This window comes from Lissotriton helveticus, chromosome 2_1, assembly GCF_964261635.1.
Source record: "Lissotriton helveticus chromosome 2_1, aLisHel1.1, whole genome shotgun sequence".
Classification (NCBI taxonomy): domain Eukaryota; kingdom Metazoa; phylum Chordata; class Amphibia; order Caudata; family Salamandridae; genus Lissotriton; species Lissotriton helveticus.
The window spans coordinates 1,237,627,618-1,237,645,794 of NC_136059.1; the positions used below are offsets into that span (position 1 = coordinate 1,237,627,618).

General features: G+C 45.9%; 1 protein-coding gene across 2 annotated transcripts in view; it reads right to left on the reverse strand.

Annotated features, from left to right (window-relative positions):
• The window catches only part of LOC144818587 (thiol S-methyltransferase TMT1B-like), a 154,580-nt gene that overhangs the window by 30,268 nt on the left and 106,135 nt on the right, over positions 1-18,177 (reverse strand). The window lies entirely within an intron of this gene.

Here is an 18,177-nt window from a genome sequence, read left to right on the forward strand (position 1 = left end):
TTCCTAACCCTTCACCCTGGGACCTAAAGACCATGACTTATGCTCTTTTATTTATTTTCAAGAAATGTTCATCAGCGTAGTTGCCCAACTCAAGTAGACACCTCTGTAAACCAATCAGGGTCAAAGCTAGAAAAATGGCATCATCCAGGTAGAGAACACAACCAAGACTCATTGTTCCTAGGTTTTGTGGGTCCCCCTTACACTGTCCCACTCTGCTAGGCCAGCCATAAGTAGGTAAGTAAGATTTTCATTGTTTCAAGCTATTTAAAAAACATCACAATATAAAAACCACAGTCGAAATAAAACACAGTGTGAATATTCAATAAATAAAACACAACGCTGTAGGGGACAGAGTAACCTAAAGTCCGAGACACAGTAGTAATCATATAAAAAGAAATAGTCAAAAATGTAAAACCAAGTCTAAGATTATAAAAGATATGGACTGCCCTAAGAATCACTGTCATCTCTACTAAGCCAATTAATCTTACCATGTTGCGACAAACAAGTCAAACAAACAATCTTTATGCAAATTTATCAAATTACAATAGCGTGTCTCCTGCAAGTCCCCCTCCCTCCGCCCCCCCCCCAAAAAAAAACTGGAAACAACTCCTTACGAGGAGTATGATTTTTGGCTAAGCTTCACTAAGCAAACAGCGCCTGAAGCAACACATACACTCTGGTCCTTTAACCCCAATCCTATGGTCTTGACGATAATACATTGTTCCTTATCACAGATCCATTGCCACTAAATATGTGAATGTGCTACCTGCATGTGTCAGTCTTTCTCCCAAAATGGAACCAAAGGTCCAAACCAGTATAAATAAATATGGAAGATGTGATACAATTCGGAGAGGCCAGTTTAAAATTTCAAGCTGGAGTCAATATTCTTAGAAGTGCTAATGGTTAAAAGCTTACTGGTGCTAGACACAGTAATTCTTGCGCTTCTTTAAGACGTTTCACACATCAGGCCGATAACTGCGGACTCTGACGACTCAGACATGCGAAGATAGCCTTGTTACATTGCCTTATTCCAAGTTTGCAAAACAGGGGTGTCAGCCAAAAGCATCGTACATTTTCAACATTGGGCAGATACATATTATGTGGGCAAAACTCTCCTTCTTAAAAGTACATAGACAGCACTGCCGTTCTGTAGGTCTTGATAGGCTTCCGAGTTTGTAAGCTTTTAAAGGAATTAAGCCACATCTCAGTTTCAACAGCTCTTTCTTGACATTCAGTTTCATTTGAGAAGCTAAATACACGTCTCTCCCCGTCTCTTGATACAATGGGTTACATAAACTGGCATGAGCTTTGCTAGAGAGCTCTAGAATGTCCATGGCTTTCAATTGTATACTCAAAGATTTTAACAGCAATTTTTCAGAGATCTTCGGGGTTAAGTTAAGGGGTGTGATGTTAGACGTCTCCAGGGCTTCCACTGCATCCCTTTAGTAAGGTTCCCATGTTAATGGTTTGTTGTGGATACCTCAATATATCATTTCCTTCAATGACCCTGGAGCCGCCGTGTTACGTTTCCCATAATATCCCTAAAATCGAGCCTTTAATATTAACCCCTTCGCTGCGGGGGTTATTCCCCCGCTGTGCTGGGGGGGAGGGGAGCGCGCACAGCGCCCGCATGCTCATGACGAGCTGAGCTAGTCATGAGCTACGGCGCTCCTGTGCTCATGACGAGTCAGCTCGTCACAGGTGTATTGCCTCCTGTGGAACGCTCAGCACAGCAGGGGAATTCTCCCCGCATCTGAGCGTTCCACGGGCCATGACGAGCTGAGCTCGTCATAAGCACCGGAGCGCCGTGGCTCATGACGAGCTCAGCTCGTCATGAGCGTCCAAGGGGTTAATGTAAAAGTCCGAATTCCAGCCGTAGCTCTGAGGATGGAGCAGCATCAGAAAGGTTAAAAAGCCATCTGTAACACTTCAGTTGCACTTTATCCAGCCATCCCGAGATACGGTCCCTAAAAATCAATGTGCCATACGTAAATGTGGTAAAAAGAACAGTGGAAAACCCAATAGACCCTTTGAGCATGTAGCAATTAATAAGGAAGAGTGCTAACAAGGGATTTATTTCAAAAGGACTAAATAAACACCAATAACATGAGTAAATCAATTGTCAAGCCCTCTAATGGTGACTGACTAATGAACAATCAAAATTCAAACTAACTGATATGTATCATGATGAATCTTCAAATGAACAATTTAAACACGGGTGTGCATATTTGAACAAATCAGGTTATTTAATGTAAGCAAATAGAAAGGGTACAAAACAATATAACTATATACAAGAACCTAGGTAAATCAGTGTTATACAAAAGTTGTAACCTCAGGGTCAAGTATGTGAACATCTATTTCAAAATATTGTTATATAAGAAAACGAATCTGAAACAGCAGAAAACTATTTCCAAGAAAACCAAATAACTGCAGAAATAGATGAGCTGGTCGACGTTTCGGTCTCTGTGGCATAAAAGTCCATTAGACCATATTCAGGACGATGTATACAAAGTAAATAATTGACCATGGAGTCTGGTCAAGCAAAAGGTTTGTTGAGCCAGCCGAATTCCAAGTTGTTTAGACTTCCAGTTAGCTAACGCAGGAATAGTAATTAATATTCCAGGCCTGATGGTGTGACTGTATCATAGCAATCCAAAGGATTTGCTGCCGATATCGCTCACAGTTCGTCAAGCAATATCAGACGGCATTGCTCCTCTCACTAACCGCTACGGACACTATAATACAATCAGGCCTGGAGTATTAATTACTAATCCAGATTATTACCAAAAGCCCAGTCATGAAGGTAAAGAAGAATACTGCTGGCGAATAATTTCCCAATCACATCCAATAATGGAATCTGCCTGAAGCTGGCAGGAAAGGTTTAAGGATCCGTTTTATATAAAGCCAACACTATACTTCCTTTCCAAGAAGACGGTATGGTCCCATACGAATAACAATATTGAAATCCCGAATATAGAAAAAGGGCCCATGAGTAAACATCTTATTTAATGAGAGGTATTGAGAGATCGTCGGGCCCATCGCCTCAGAGTACCTAGCCCCCCTAAAAATCTCTATCTGCTCACAGGAAGGAGGGTCATATACATTCAATGAGAAAGACTCACTAATCGACTCCAACAGAAACCCGTCACTAGAATTAGAAGCGTACAGCCACAAGATATATTGGATCCACTCTGCATCGGATATTAACATGGCTTCTGCCTTAACTCTACAATCACAATATTCAGCTATTAGGGGCCAATATTTACGCGAATCACCAGAAAATGCACCTTCTCTCTGCTTAATAAATTTCTGATCCTCCTCCCTTCTGCATTCGGCCAACTTCAGTCTTCTTCTCACCCACTTCAACCAATTAATTTCCCTTGGCCTCAGTCATGATGACTGCTCAATTTGGTCCCTTACTTGGAAGTTTAGCTCCTGATTTAACGTTTTTACCTCCCCGGAAGTAGCCACCAAGGATTTAGCACAAGTAGCTTGTTTCTTACTCCCACATGATCGAAATAAGACAACTGCTTCTCAAACCAGGCAATAAGGTTCTCTGGTATATGACTATATGACCAGAACCCACTGTTTTAACATATCCTGCCAAGTTTATCATATTTTGTTGGACCAAAAGGTACGCCCATTTATTTTGTTACAGACAATCATATAATTTCTGGGATTCTTGAGTTCTAAATTGATAACCACCGAAAAAATACTATGGTAGCTCAGATCGATCCTCCATACCTTAAACTGTGTGCAGGCACCAAATATTTGGTAGGAAATAGTGATTGTTATCGAGAGGAATGGAAAATAAAAGAGGCTGGGGAATCCTCTGCAAATCTCAAATTTAGAGCAACCAAGTCATTGATTTGTCAAAAATCCAAAAAGCTTAAACCCTGCCTGCCTGATCTCATATTACCTGGCAAAATTGCCTCTGGTATACTCCATACCTCGTCCTACTCCAGGTCGCCAAAGGGCACAGAAGAACAAGTCGAGATTTTAGCATTAAAATCTCCCACCATAATTATCAGTCTGCATTCTTCCAAGATGCTAATATTTTGCACAAACATGAACATAGACTCAACTAGAGAGTCGTGCGACCTCCCAGGTGGATATAAACATTTACCAGAAGATAAGATTATTATGATCCTCCTATTACATTGCCCAGAGCCAATTTTAAACACATACAAAGATTTGAGTCATGGACAAAAAACGTGGGATTCCTGTTCATAAAGCCACTAAGTAAAATGAGTAAACTTCCACTGGCATGACCTTTTACTATAGGTTTTGCTGCACAAGAAAAAACAAAATAATTCTCATATTTAAAATCAGAACAAATCCAAGTTTTCTGTAGGCAAATTATCATTGGATAAATTTAAAAAGTTTAACTTGGAATTAGACTGTCCATAGCCCGCCATATTTCAGGAGCGAATTCTACCCAAGCGGCTACCTCTGCAACAGTGGAAGTTTTATATTTTTTCTGCAGTCATGTAGTATACCTGCTGCCCAACTCCAGGGAACCAACTCATTTCCCTTACTAGATTCCCTGAACATCAGGTCCTCATGTCCCTCAATATTTATTACTCTTCTCCCTGAGATTCTACCAATAAAAATGATGATATCCTTCGGATTATGGGGCCCTGAGTGCTCACCCTATGTTTATCTAACTGAGCATCAACAGTCTCATCAAACGGAAAGACATCAATGCCTTTTTTCCAAAAGTGGTCAACATTAGCCAGGATTATAATTACAACGATCCTAGAGCTAAATGTTAGTCTGGAACTCGGAACTACAGGAAGCCTCGATCAATATCTTTTCTTGATACCAGGCACAAATCCTTGATATCTGATAAAAGCTATCTGATAATCCGGTCCTTAGACTTGATTATTATTCTGCCTTGGCCCAGTCCCAGATTTAGGGATTTGAGTTGGGGGGAAAGAAGGGGGAGCCTCCCCATTAAGAGTCCTCCCATATTTAAAATCAGTCCGTACAGGAAAATAATGCACACAAGAGAGGACTAGGGGAAATCTATCAGGAATCCGCTCTACTTCTTGGGGAGCTCCATTAGCCTCAACATCTGTGCTCACCGATTCTATGATCCTATTCCCAGGGTCATCCTTCAGATTTCCCATGCTCGAACCACCACAGTTATTATGGATAGTATCCGTGAGCACCTTCTCCTGCCCATGGCAACCTGGAATTGGTACTTCTGATATAATAGAAGGGAGCAGATTATTTATTTCTGGGCACTCAAACTCCTGACCTGTAAGAGGCCTGGCCTTCATCAACTCTTTAATTTTTGAGGCTGGATAAAAGGGTCAGACTCTTCAAGGGCGTTGGAAAACGTCAGTTTTTTAAGCTTATGCTTTATAATGTGCTGGATCCTTTTCTTTTTCTCCTTCTGGGATTTTTCCCCATTACAACCTGAGGGAGAGAATGGACTCATAGGAGAGACACCACCTTGTTTAGCCCTTGATGGTTTAACACTAGGTGGGTCATTTTTTGAAACTATGGCCCCATGAGTAAGTGGAACCTCTATAATAAATATTGGGAAGACGGGAGGAGGATTCTCAAGTATGGATGCATTTACATTTGCCCCTTGGGAAGCCTGTCATTGTTCCCAGATACATGGTTTGGGAAGGAAGAACAGGCCATATTGACACTCTCCCTAGTGGTCTGGAAGTTATCAGTGGATTGCTCAAAAGGAGTGGCCCCATGACCATCATAATTTCCCACCTGAAGTCCCATTTCCACCACACCATTTTATTGCCACTATATTAGTCTGGTAGCCTAAGATCTAATTTCAGTGCCCCTTTCTTCCTTCCCTGAATGTAAACCAAAAGAGGTGAGGTGCTGCACCCCCCTTAAAATAGGTGACAACACATCCGGCATATGATCAGAATTAGCAATTGATTCATCCAACAAGGCTAATATTGAGCTAAGTATCCTCTCTACAGAGAATAAGATATCAAAGTGGGCCCTCCAACAAATGTCCCATCGATTTTCACATTTGATTACTGCACGAGGGCTGGAGCCCCTGTGCATAAAGAGATATCATCTTTTAGGGACTCCATTGACCCTGAAAGAGACACCCTCGAAGAATGTGTACTGCTACCGAAAGCAGGAAATGGAGGACAACTAAGAGGACAGTCAAAAGGCGGACTCAAGACCATGTCTGAGGCAACTGGTGACTTTAAATAAGCCTCCCTAACTGGGTTTATCTCCACGAGAATGGCAATGTCCGGCAAAGAATAGTCCTGCAATACATCGGGATCACTGCTACACGCATCTCCACAAAGTTCACCATCAATCACTGGAGAGGTCTCTTTAGATGAAGACATTCCTAACACAGGCGCAACATTTTGGTCCAATTTGATACAGATGATATTGGTATCAGAAACAGTCTTTGTGTCATTCCTGACCATTTCTTCCACTGCTTCCCCTGCGTGACATAGTTTTCTAAGTTGACTTTGGGGAATGGGCTGTGCTGGGTTATGCATAACATGGTTAATCAGACACGGTACTGTGCCCTGGGAAAGGACCGTAACTAAACTCAACTGGTCTTCTTTGTTTACACCTGTAGACATCACCAATTCCTTCTTTCCGACCCCGCACCCCCTCTTTGAGAACAGAGACAACACAGGAGAGACAAATGGGCTTGAGACTTCTTTCGCTGAATAGTTTTTAAAAGTTTAGGGGAGGTGATGTATTAGCAATAGGACCAGTTGAGCCTGAGGGGGCGATTAAACGATCAGAGCGTAGACACCTAGAAGGTATCATCAAAACTCCTTATAAGACCGTATAAAATCTTGTCCACAGATGCCACAAACGCCTGATGCCTACTTTCCCTCTTTCCTTCTCTTTATGACACTTCTCTGCGACTCCACAAGATGTTAACACACTTCCTAAAGGGTGGAGCAAGGGTACACGAGGGGGCACAGGAGAGTACAAGAGAGCTAATGAATGAGGAATAAGTGTACGTGAAGGGAGCAGACCTCCCCTCCCCGAGGCACAAGCTGCACCAGCATAATACTGGCCGCCTCTGCACCATTGGGTGGGCGGGGTGGGGCAGCCTACACACAACACACGAAGACTGTTAGAAGGTCTTGTGGGTTCCCGGATTGTAGGCCTTAATTCTCCAGCATATGGTCCCCCTCTTTAGCTTTTTCTTGCACCAAAGCAAACTCCCCCAGTGCTACAACAACCCCCCTTGTGCAGACAAACTAAGGAGAGGAAGGGGTACAAGGACACCTCTCCTAAGGATGCTAGAGCAGTCTGAAGCAGCACAGGAGTCCAACTTTAAATAAAGTGTGTTTTCTATGCGCTTTGATACCTTTGGCAGAACCGGCTGTGGCGTCCTTGGAGCCGCACAGAAGTGAAGTATAGTTTGATTTTGGCCAGTGGTATCCTGCAGCACAAACCTGGACCATAGAACCCCAAAACTACATGAGTTGTTATGGCAAAGATCGAAGGCTTAAAACATGGCTTTAAAAAGCTTAAAAAGAAACAAAGAGTCTGCAAGCTGCCAGGTATAATAACTTTTGAGGCTGTGAGACTTCCGAGCGGGAGCACACCAGCTGCACCCGGACCTGGCTGGGCCGCTTCCGTGGGGGCTGGGCCGCTTCCGTGGGGGCTCGGGCTCACGCTCTACGAGCGGTATCTACTACCGCTGCTCTCGGGCTCCTTTCCTAGCCTCCCACTCAAGTCGCTTGGTTCCCTCATTCTGTGGCTGATTTGCAGGGCCCAGGGTCTTCACTTTCTCCATCCGGCCCGAAACGTTACCATGCCACTGCTGCTGCTGCCGGTCCATCTCCTTATGATGCGGTTCTGCGGCTTGGCGGATTCAGGCATCAGATGTCGCTTCCACTTCCTCCAAACACATTCCTTGTTAAGAAGAAGATGGTTTCACTAGAACTTATGCCTTATTCCTCTGTCGCCATTCCTTGTCCAGGATTTGCAGTATTTAGAAAAATTCTCAAGGCTATTAATATGCTTGTAGTTTGAAATAAAATGGATAGATAGGACTATGGAGAGGGAATGTAGACAGGGCTCTCTCTAAATGTCTTTTCAGAAAAAATGTAATATGATGTTAAAATAATAGTCTTTGTAACAGGCAGTACTTCATTAAAGTACCTGGTTTCCAAATTTAACAAACTGTTTGATCTTGTGCAAATTATGTTCTCTGATATGACAATGTATGTAGTTATGCTGCATCAGTTTAAAGTGCGCCTTACTGTACACTGTCTGCACTTCTTCACATTCGGGTGGGGGAGGGTGGGAGAAATGGAGTGGCCGTGCGGAAGGGTTAATAATCAAAATTTTAAAAGTACCTTCCTGGGTCCCACGCAGTCTCAGCTCCTGGCCGGGTCCCGCGTTTTTCTGCTCTCTTGCTGTCCTGCCTCTGACAGGAACAAAAAGCGGGCAGCCTCCCTCCCCGCCCCCAAGCCAATCACAACGCTGCAATGGCAGCGTTGTTATTGGTGGGTACACAACCAGCCAGGTGTCAATGGGGAGGTCATTTTCTCCATGTAGGCTATATGCAGCCTACATGGAGAAAAGGGAGAGTGTCCATGACTACAGTCAGGGCCCACAGCACTGTGTAAACTACTCCTCCGCTTTCCTTGAGCTGGCATGCTGACCCGCCCGCCCCCAACCAAACACTTCTGCTTTCTCGCAGTGGGAGAAGCAGACACATAAAATGGTAGTTTAACAATTTTATGTTTCTGCTTCTTGCACTGCGAGAAAGCAGTGAGGCGACGCTCCTCCGCCCTAATGGAGGAGCAACCCCTGTTCCAACACAAGCTCTCACCGACTCACTGTCCGTGAACTTGCCATTCAAGCAGGCTTGCCATTTATCCTGTAACTTCAGTGTCTGTGCTGTGCATTGAGCACAAATGTGAGAAACAAATTGTCTACAGTGGGGCAAGCCAACAGCATTGTCAGAGCCTGAGACTGATGTGGAGCATCCGGGAAGGAGAGCCACACTCCCCTGGCTGTGTGGGCTAGTTTTCCATATTGTGGGCTAGTTTTCCATATTGTAGGAACTGAATTGAGTTAATTCCAAAGTTTGCATGCGCTTCCTCCAAAGATATAAATCGATTCTTGGGATACAAATACACCAAGATTAGGCAGCCCACACCTTTTCCACCTTTCTTTCCATAGAAATGGTCAATGCTATCTGTGCGAATGGGGCAATATGCCATAGTGGCATGTCTGATGTAAAAGGCAGTTTTCAGACATTATGGTCACCACCCTGGGCCCCCATTTGTAACGCGGGAGTAGCTCATTATTGTGCGAGCCTCTGAGGAGTTTCTCCCAGTTGTTTACGTCATCCAAGCGGTGGACCGCATGCTGCAAGAGAGACGCCAAATAGTAGAGTCGATATCTGGAACTTCCAGCCCTCCCTGCTCACACCCGCTTTAGAGTGTCGGGTTTAACTCTGCTCCTTTTGCCTGCTCAGATCATCCATCAGTTTGCTAGAGGCCAAGGGCTACATACTTCTGGCAATGTGCAAATAGGTGGCCCCCTGCAGCACATAAAGAAATCTGAGTGGGAAAAAAAAAATTCCACCGCACCTCTGTCCATGACCGATAATGGGAATATTGTACAAAACATAATGGACGACTGCAGGCCAGCACAAAGGCCCTCATATTCAACCTATCTCTGTTGCCCTCATCCACTGTTAATCTCAAGCCTGGATACCAAAAATCTGATGTTTCCCAGGGTATCGCCAACCGAGAAAGAAGTCCTCACTGTTCAGGCCTCTCAGCCGAACACCGCCCCCCTCAAACACCCCCACCCCCAATCGGGAATGATTTAGAATATTGATGGTTAATGTGGAGACCTGAAATCTTCCAAAATTCTGTAAGGGCCTGTAACAGGATCGGGAACGAGTACATTGGAAGCTGCAGGTACACCAGATTGTCATTGGCATTCATGGACACTACATGGGTGGTATCCACCACCTGTATTTCCAACAGGTTAAGCCCACTTAGTACCCTGCAGGCCAGCGTTTCCATTGTAAGTGCAAAGAGCAAGGGGGACAGAGGACAGCCCTGTTGTGTCCCTTGCTCCATGCCAAATTACTCTGCGACCATGGTGTTTTCTAGTCCCAGGCCAGCGGCTGGGTGTACACAGCTTAATCCATTTAATATAGGTCAGTCCTATAGCCTGTAGCACTTCTCATGGAGAGGTCCAACAGACTGAGTCGAAGGCCTGTTCAGTATTAAGTTGGGTAGGATGCAACCCTAATCTGAGCAGCCTACACAAACGTCAGCTGGTGTATATTGTGACGAGTGCCTATGTCTGGTATAAAACCACATATGTCCTTGTACACGAACCTCGGAAGGGCTTCTAAGAGGTGATTAGCAAGGATTTTATTTAGTATTTTAATGTCTACATTTAACATGAAGAGTAGGCAATAAGACAAGACGTTGGTCAAGTCCCCATCAGGCTTGGAAATAAGAACTATATGAGTTTCTCTTATTGAAGCTGGTAGCACCGCTACCTCATATGCCTCCTTATACGAATAGCCTACAATGTTATTGAATATTTAATTGACCCTACACCAGTCAGAGAATTGCCAGCAAGCATTACCAAGCAAGCTGACATAAACCTGCACACTCCATGGCACATCTATGACATCTGTTACTAATTGACTGATCACATTATGGACCCGAGCAGGGGTGTAATTAATTCTATGTAAAAATGTAAATTGGATATGTTTGTAACAGTGGTTCATGGGAACCAGCTTCACTTGAAACCAGCGGTATATCCAAGCCTTATCAACGGTGGTATCACCATGATCCTCCTCCCACAATCTCGACAGGCATAACCTAATTTATCAACGTTTTATTTTTTATTAACAGTTGGCAAAACCAAATCAGTTAACAATGACACATATCCCCAGTGAATGGCAACTCTGCGCTTTGCAAGGAGGAGTGTCAAGACCACCAGCTTACGAAACTCACTAGGCACTTCCTTCACATAGCCCTACAGGCCAGTGAGTGGAGAGAGGGGAATAGCCACACCCACGATTGCAGCTATTGTGCGGAAGACCTCAGTCCAAAACACTACGACTGTCGGGCAAAGCCATGCCAAATTCATCAAATCTGATAAGGCGCGTGGGCACACAAAACATACAGTTGCAGATCCGGGGCTCCCAGCCCAGCATGCGATTGTGGTAGAGTGAGCAGTTTATAGGAGGCGCGGGGATTTTCGACCCACCCATTCCAGTGATGACAGCTTTGACCACAAGCGTTTGAAAAAACTGAAAGTAAGAGGAATTGGGACACTGACGAATAAAGGGAGAAATTTTGACAATACAATCATTTTCCCAATGGCAATTCGGCCAGCTATAGATAAAGGTAGTCTAGACCATATCGGTATGCGACACTCTAGCCAGTCTATGGTCCGGCTGTAGTTTGACTGCCAGAGTTTGTCCAGGTCTCTGCTGATATTGAGAAGGAAGTGGTTATATTGGTTAAAGGAAAAAGTGCAGATTTATACCAGTTCACTTGTAGATCTGAGTGGCTGCCAAATCTTATGACCTCAAGGACTAGTGGCGCTAATTTGGTTTGGGGGTCCTTCATATAAAGGGTGACGTTGTCTGCTTATAAAGACAACGAGGCCCGAGACGTGAAGCCCAGGACTAAAATCCACATGCTGTTAGCAAATGCGTGCCACCAGAGGTTCCATCGCAATGGCGAATAACAAAGGGGATAACGGGCATCCCTGTCTGGTGCCTCTCGTGACTAGAAATTGGTCTGAAATTAGCCCATCAAGGTGAACACGTGCAGTGGGTAGGGTGTAGAGGAGCTGAATATGTTACGAATTGGGTGCCGAGTCCCAGCCTCCGTAGCAATGGAAAGAGATATGCCCACTCCAGTGTGTCGAACACTTTTGCAGCATCTAATAGGGTAGCAGCTGCAGGAAACTATGCGTGCAGGTAATGTAGCACGGCAAATAGGGTGAGCAAGTTGTGAGGTGTAGATCTGCCGGGAAAAAGACGGATAGGTCTGGGTGCACCATAACGGGCAGCAGCAGTTGCAGGCGGTTTGCTAATACGTTAGCTTACATTTTACTGTCTGTGTTTATTAAGGACAAGGGTCAGTACGAGTGGCATTGGTTTGCTGGTTTGTCAGGTTTAAGGAGAGTGATTATCGCGGCCTCACGGAGGGATGGTGGGGGAATGGGGGAGGGGGGGAGATGGCCAGATGACAGGGCATCTTGATACATGTCCAGTAGTTCAGGGGCTGAAATCTACGAATATTCCCTGTAGAAGGCTGCGGGCTGTCCATCAATGCCAGGGGCCTTGTCGGGAGGAAGGTTCGATATTGCCTGAGAAATTTCCTTGATAGTAATGGGGGAATCTAGAAATTACCGCTGGGCGTCAAATAACCAGACCAGTTGCATCGAATCGAGATATGCCTAGAGACAGCTGGCGTCCACTATCGGAAATGCAGAATATAGACCGGCAAAAAAAGTAGCCATTGTGTTGAGTATGTCGGTGGGAGAGGAGCTTGTGCTGCCATCGAAGTTTAGATGGTTGTGGTTTACATAGAATACGACACATAGTTCTACCCGGGTGGTCACCTTTGCCAAAAGTGCGAGCAAGGGACTCCTGACCCAGATAACGAGTCTCGCGCAAAACTTCATCCTGGTACCCAGACAGTTTGTGCCAGATACCAGCCATCGTAACTGGATTAGTGGACTGATAGAAGTCTAATTCCAATGCTGAGATTTCAGCCTCTATTCTAGTGAGCGAGCCACGAATTTCCCTGAGGATGCCATTCTGTTTCAAAAGATATACGCCCCGAATGAACACCTTAAGCGTGTCCCATAGAACTGAAGGCGAGTTGAAGGAGTTAGTGTTCAACTTGAAATACTCCACTGTGCTTGGGGGTAGATGCCAGGAGAAAGCACGAGGAAGAGAAAAGGGCAATTAAATAGTTAACTGCACTAGAGCGTGATCGGAAAGAGTGATGGACGGTGCCCTTAGTAGAACGTCTCTGGTTGTTAACCAATAGTCAATTCTGGACCATGCCCTGTGATATGTTGAAAGGCAAGTGCCGTCTCGATCCTCCTGATGTGTAAGTCGCCAGATGTCAGAGAGGTGGCTATCAGATTTCAGTGTGTGGAGGGTTTGGGCTGCATGGGGGTGGGTGTGCCGGGAACTGCCAGCTCTGTCGAGTAAGTCATTTAGTTGGACATTAAAGTCGCCACCCCAAAGCACTGCCTGGGAGCCGTGTCTGCAATCAGATGCCAGATCTTGGTAAATAAGTCAGGGTCGTCAGAATTAGGAGCATATATTGCAGCCAGCGTAATGGGATGATTCTGTAGTGTAACTGCCAGAATGCTGCAATGACCTTCCTTGTCATAGACGCAGCAGGATGTCACCCAAGAGAGATCCTTCCGCATAAGAATATTGACCCCCCCCCCCCACCGGCGTAATTAGAGTATGCCAAGGAGTACATCGCCCCGGACCGGGAGATCGCACGGTCAGGTCCAGGTCAGGCAGCAGTGCTCCACCTCCCATTTCACAGCTCAAGGGAGTGGTGTTCAGCCCAGCCACAAGGATCACCACCACAGCGCGGGCCTCACCTGCAACTCAGAAAGACTGCAGCACCTCCACTCCGCCGGATCCCAATCGCCACGCAGTCCCACAACCCAGAGGTACTGGGAGGGCAGCAGCAGGGCACAGTCTGCCCAGTATTGCGCCTATGAGAGGCTCCAGGGTGCACATACGAGTATGGATTCCTGGCTCAATGTAGTGAATCAGCCACTTTAGTGGTCTGATGCTCTGTGATGACCCTCGATCACCACCATTGTGTACTGACTTTAGTGTGCTATGTTACCTTAGCCTTAATGTAGGATGGTCTTGCATATGCCTATTTCTCTTCTGTTCTATACTCTTGCTGTTTTTCAGTAGAATAATCTTGCCAAAGAATAGAAGGTATGGAATGTCGAGGTGCAGTGTTGTTGGTGATGGTGCACACATGTGCTCCATAGTGGATACTGAGGGATTAAGTGCATAGTGTTATTTGAGTTAGGCGAATTATGACTTTAGCCTATTGGCTTTGACGTGGTCTAATATCATTCTGTTTTCCAAGTAGTAGAGGCCTATGCTTGAGCAACTCCATATTCTAAACTGCAGCCATCTTCTGAGCCTCTTTAGATGAGAGGTTATATTTTAGATTCCATGTGTTGTCCACCAGTAGTGAACCAGAGAGGACCGGTTCTTATGAGAAGAATGTGCTCTCTCGATCCCGGGGTCAGAGCAAAACGCTTGGCCAGCTGCTTGTTGCTCTCTCTTAGTACGAGGTGGTACAGGAATCCAGTGAGAACTGTAGGTGGAGTTTGCTAGAAACTTCGATAGAGAGCTGCATTCTATATTAGAGAAAGGGGGTCCGAGAGAGGGGGAGATGCTGGTCTGGTGGTTTTGGCGGTCTGATGATACATCACGGTGCAGACGTGCAGTCGTGTTTGTGGAACAGAGAGTCCTGACCCAACCAGAGAAGGAAAGAGAGACGGACCCTTCTTCAGATGACAAGATGGTGAGGTGTTCCATGTATACTTATTGTATCTAACTATGTCTTTTATTTTCAGGCTCTATGTATATGTATGTGTTGATGATTGCTACTAAGGTTTACTGTGATGTTTAGGTATTTCTTTCTTTTACCATCATATTATCATGTAATAAAGAACCCTTGAAGCATATAAGTTGTCTTTATTCCTTGTGAAGGAAGGTCAGGCCCCTCTTTTACCAAGTACTTTGAGAGGGATGGGTGATTCCCCTCTAATGGGTAATTGTTGATACTGAAGGGAAATTGGCTCCTAGCAGGGATGTCTAAATTCGAATTATTCTATCCAATACATTGCTAGGAGGAGCATGCGCTGTGTACCCTCTCAGATGGGGAGGTGTTGTGATTTGGTGCGTACCCTCTCGGATGGGGAGGTGTTGTGACTTGTTGTTATTTGCGAGCTCCTCAGCAATAGTCTTATATGTGGTCAGTGTTTATTCCTTTCTTGGGTAAGTATTGTGAAATGTGGTGTCTTTCTGGATCCTGAGAAAGGAGGTGGTAAGTAATGGCCTGATGACTGAGAGAAGCACCAAAACATACGGAAAAGTAGGTCATTACACTCAGCCGGCAGAGCTTGCCTACAGAGCGGGCCATCTTGCTGCTTGGCGAGACCACACGCCCCCTAATTAATAAACTTTAAAAACCTATCTGTTAATATTATTTGAGTCAGAGGAATTAATTCAGGCCGTGCTAGAGGGAAAGCGGGAAACAATACCCTGGCTGCCTATCTCATTTGAAAGTAAATATAAATATTTAATGCATAAGGGTCAGCTCTCAATTTATAGTCTTCTAACAACGGAACTGGCCTATAGGAAAAGCTGCCTAAGCTGAGTGATCTCTTCTTGCAAATGAAGCCATCACCTAGGGCTTGACTGCTGGCAGTCACAAGTTACTTCTGGCTATGGTCATGGCATGGGAGTACATCTCATGTTCAGACCTTCTAGCAAGCTCCCACCATACCCAAATGCATGCATCGCAGCACATGCATTTCAGAGGAGCATCTAGGTTGTTTGATGGTTAATACGTTTTGTAAAGAGCCAGAGGTCACCTAATCACCCTCAAGTATAATTTGTAGGGGGATAAGACAGGGACCCTCCACTATATAGCATTTGTTGGTTTTGGCCACCCAGAGGTATCTTTGAAAGTCTGGAATGTCTAAGCCTCATGAGGGCCTACCTTCATATCCTCAGCTGCTGCCCCACCCATATCATTTTAGATAGAAGGGAATGGGAGTAGAGGAGAACGAGTTCAACAATACGGCTATATTTAAAAAGAGGAACAGAACTTTGGGGAGACTCACTCATTTTTGGTAGAGTTTATGCAGCGCGCATGCACTGTATTAAAGACCTGAAGTAAACACTACACAGAGTGTAATCCCGCTTGATACTTACCACTGAATCAATCCTACGTCGCTCTTCTTTGATGCTTCCTAAGTTGTTCAGGCAGCTGATACCTCACTTCCAGTTAAAGCTAAGGAGCACAGGCCAAGCATAGTCTCCTTCCGCTTACTTTCTTCATCTGTTCTTTAACCAAACTTTTTTAAAGGTTACAGGAGTCGCTTCTCTTTCCCTCCCACTACTTTCTGGCCCAAACGCAGCGATCCAACAGCTCATTTAATTTTAACCTAATTTGTATGAAATCTGTTTAAAAAAAGGCCACTGAATTTATAGTGATACCCATTTTCTGCATAGCTTATGAGCTCCATCATTTCAACAATAATATGCAAGTTTGCACCCAAAAACATTGGTTTGTGGGCTGCTTTTGTTTTTACGTTAATTCGTGCTTGCGGAGCCCCGGGCACACGCACAAAAACTAGCCGCATGGACTGCTGGCACAGGGTAGGAGTATTTCCTTGTACTTTTACAGTAAATGCATTTAAATAAAAAATAGACTCATAAGTTTTGCACCCTTATTAGAAAAAAACTGAATGCTGTTAGAACCGGTACAGTCCAGTAAACATTTGATTTTGAACTGTATTTGGTTATTTTACAGACTACTGACCGCTTCTATCTGGGGCACGAGTTTGCGTCCCTGCGAGGCCTTCTCTATTAATGTTTAACAAAAAAACCTGCTTTTTGAGCCTTCGAAATTGTGATACAAATAACTTTTAAAAACATGTCATTGGGGAGGAGCCAAGATGGCGATGAGAACGGACGTGTAGTCTCTCGGCTCCTCGATCCTTTGTTCCTCGCGACGATATCCTGATCTTTCTCCTGCCAAGGCGTGATAGCGGGAGGACGGCGAAAGAGCGCTGCATTGACTGGTGCTCCCCCAATGTCCCTGCCTGCCTCAGAACCCGATGTATTTTCGAGCGATTTGCGGAGTTCGTTTCTGCCCCCGTTACCGAGGCCCAGGCTGGGATACAGACATGGCGACTGCCGGAGCTACGAGGGGTTATGGATGCAGAGCGAACCTGGCGCCCTGATTGACGCTGCTGTCTGCTAGGGGTCTGTGCCTGCTCTGAACTGTGTGCCTGCCGACCGGGGGTTCTCGCTGGTGCCTCTGCTGCTGGGATCTACAGGTGAGGGGCGCTGGGCCTCCCCCATGGTGGCGGACGTCCGTATACCGTAGCTCCCCCACAAGCCTGCTCCTGCTCCGTCTTGATCTGCGTGCGGCTTCTATTACGACCTGAGTCCCTGTTGTTTCGAGGTATTTGCGCCCACGCGCCCCTGTGATTCCCCCGGTGGGGCGGCTAAGATGGCTGGTCCGGCTGCACTGATTACCAACGTTGCCCCGGATAACAACTGGACTGTGCTGCGGGACCCTGGGCACTCTACTGTCTTGTGCGCCGCGCCTGTGATTGTGGAAAAGATGAAACCCCGGCCGCTCTAACTTGTGGCTCTATTCTCGACGCCATCGACGACTTGCGGGCAGAAATGCGTGAAGGCTTTCTGTCGCTGTGCGAGAGACTTGAGGCTGTTGCGCCCGGGGTGGATCGTACACCACTGGCTTGCTTTTTTCACTGTGACGCTTCGCCTATCCTGACTCTTGACCGGGCTACATTGTTGCCGCATGAGTGCTCTACGCTTCAGCCCTCCGGCAGTGTTGGCGAACGCGGTTTGATGCCCGCTTTCTTCACCAGCGCTACACTATTTCCACCTCTATCAGAGCTCGTGATCTCTGCCGTGGCTATGCTGCCTTTGGGAATGGCGCCGCAGGCGCAGCATCTACTTCGCCTGACTGCCCGCGCTCAGTTGGCCCCGCTTCTGACTCTTATTGTTTTGCAGCATTGGGGGCACCTGTTGGCACTATTCAGTGGGGTTCATGGATTTGGTCGGGAATGGACCCGTCCATTTTGTCTCGGAACGACAATTCCCTGCAGAGAGCGGCCATCTTGTTCCTTTGTTCTGCTGGTGGGGGTTGCCCCACGAGGGTTCTGGCCGGGGAGACGTGTGCGGACGGGCCAGGGTTAGCGGATTCTCTTGGTGGATGGTACATTCCTGGCTGGCGAGGTCTCGGACTGAAGCGCTTCTTTAAAAGTGTGTTAATGTGACTCCCCTTGCTTTGTATGATGCTCGTAGCTCACTGTTTTGCTGGTACACATGAGGGGATATGACTACTTGGGTTTGATTGACGGGTGGGGATTCGGGAGGGG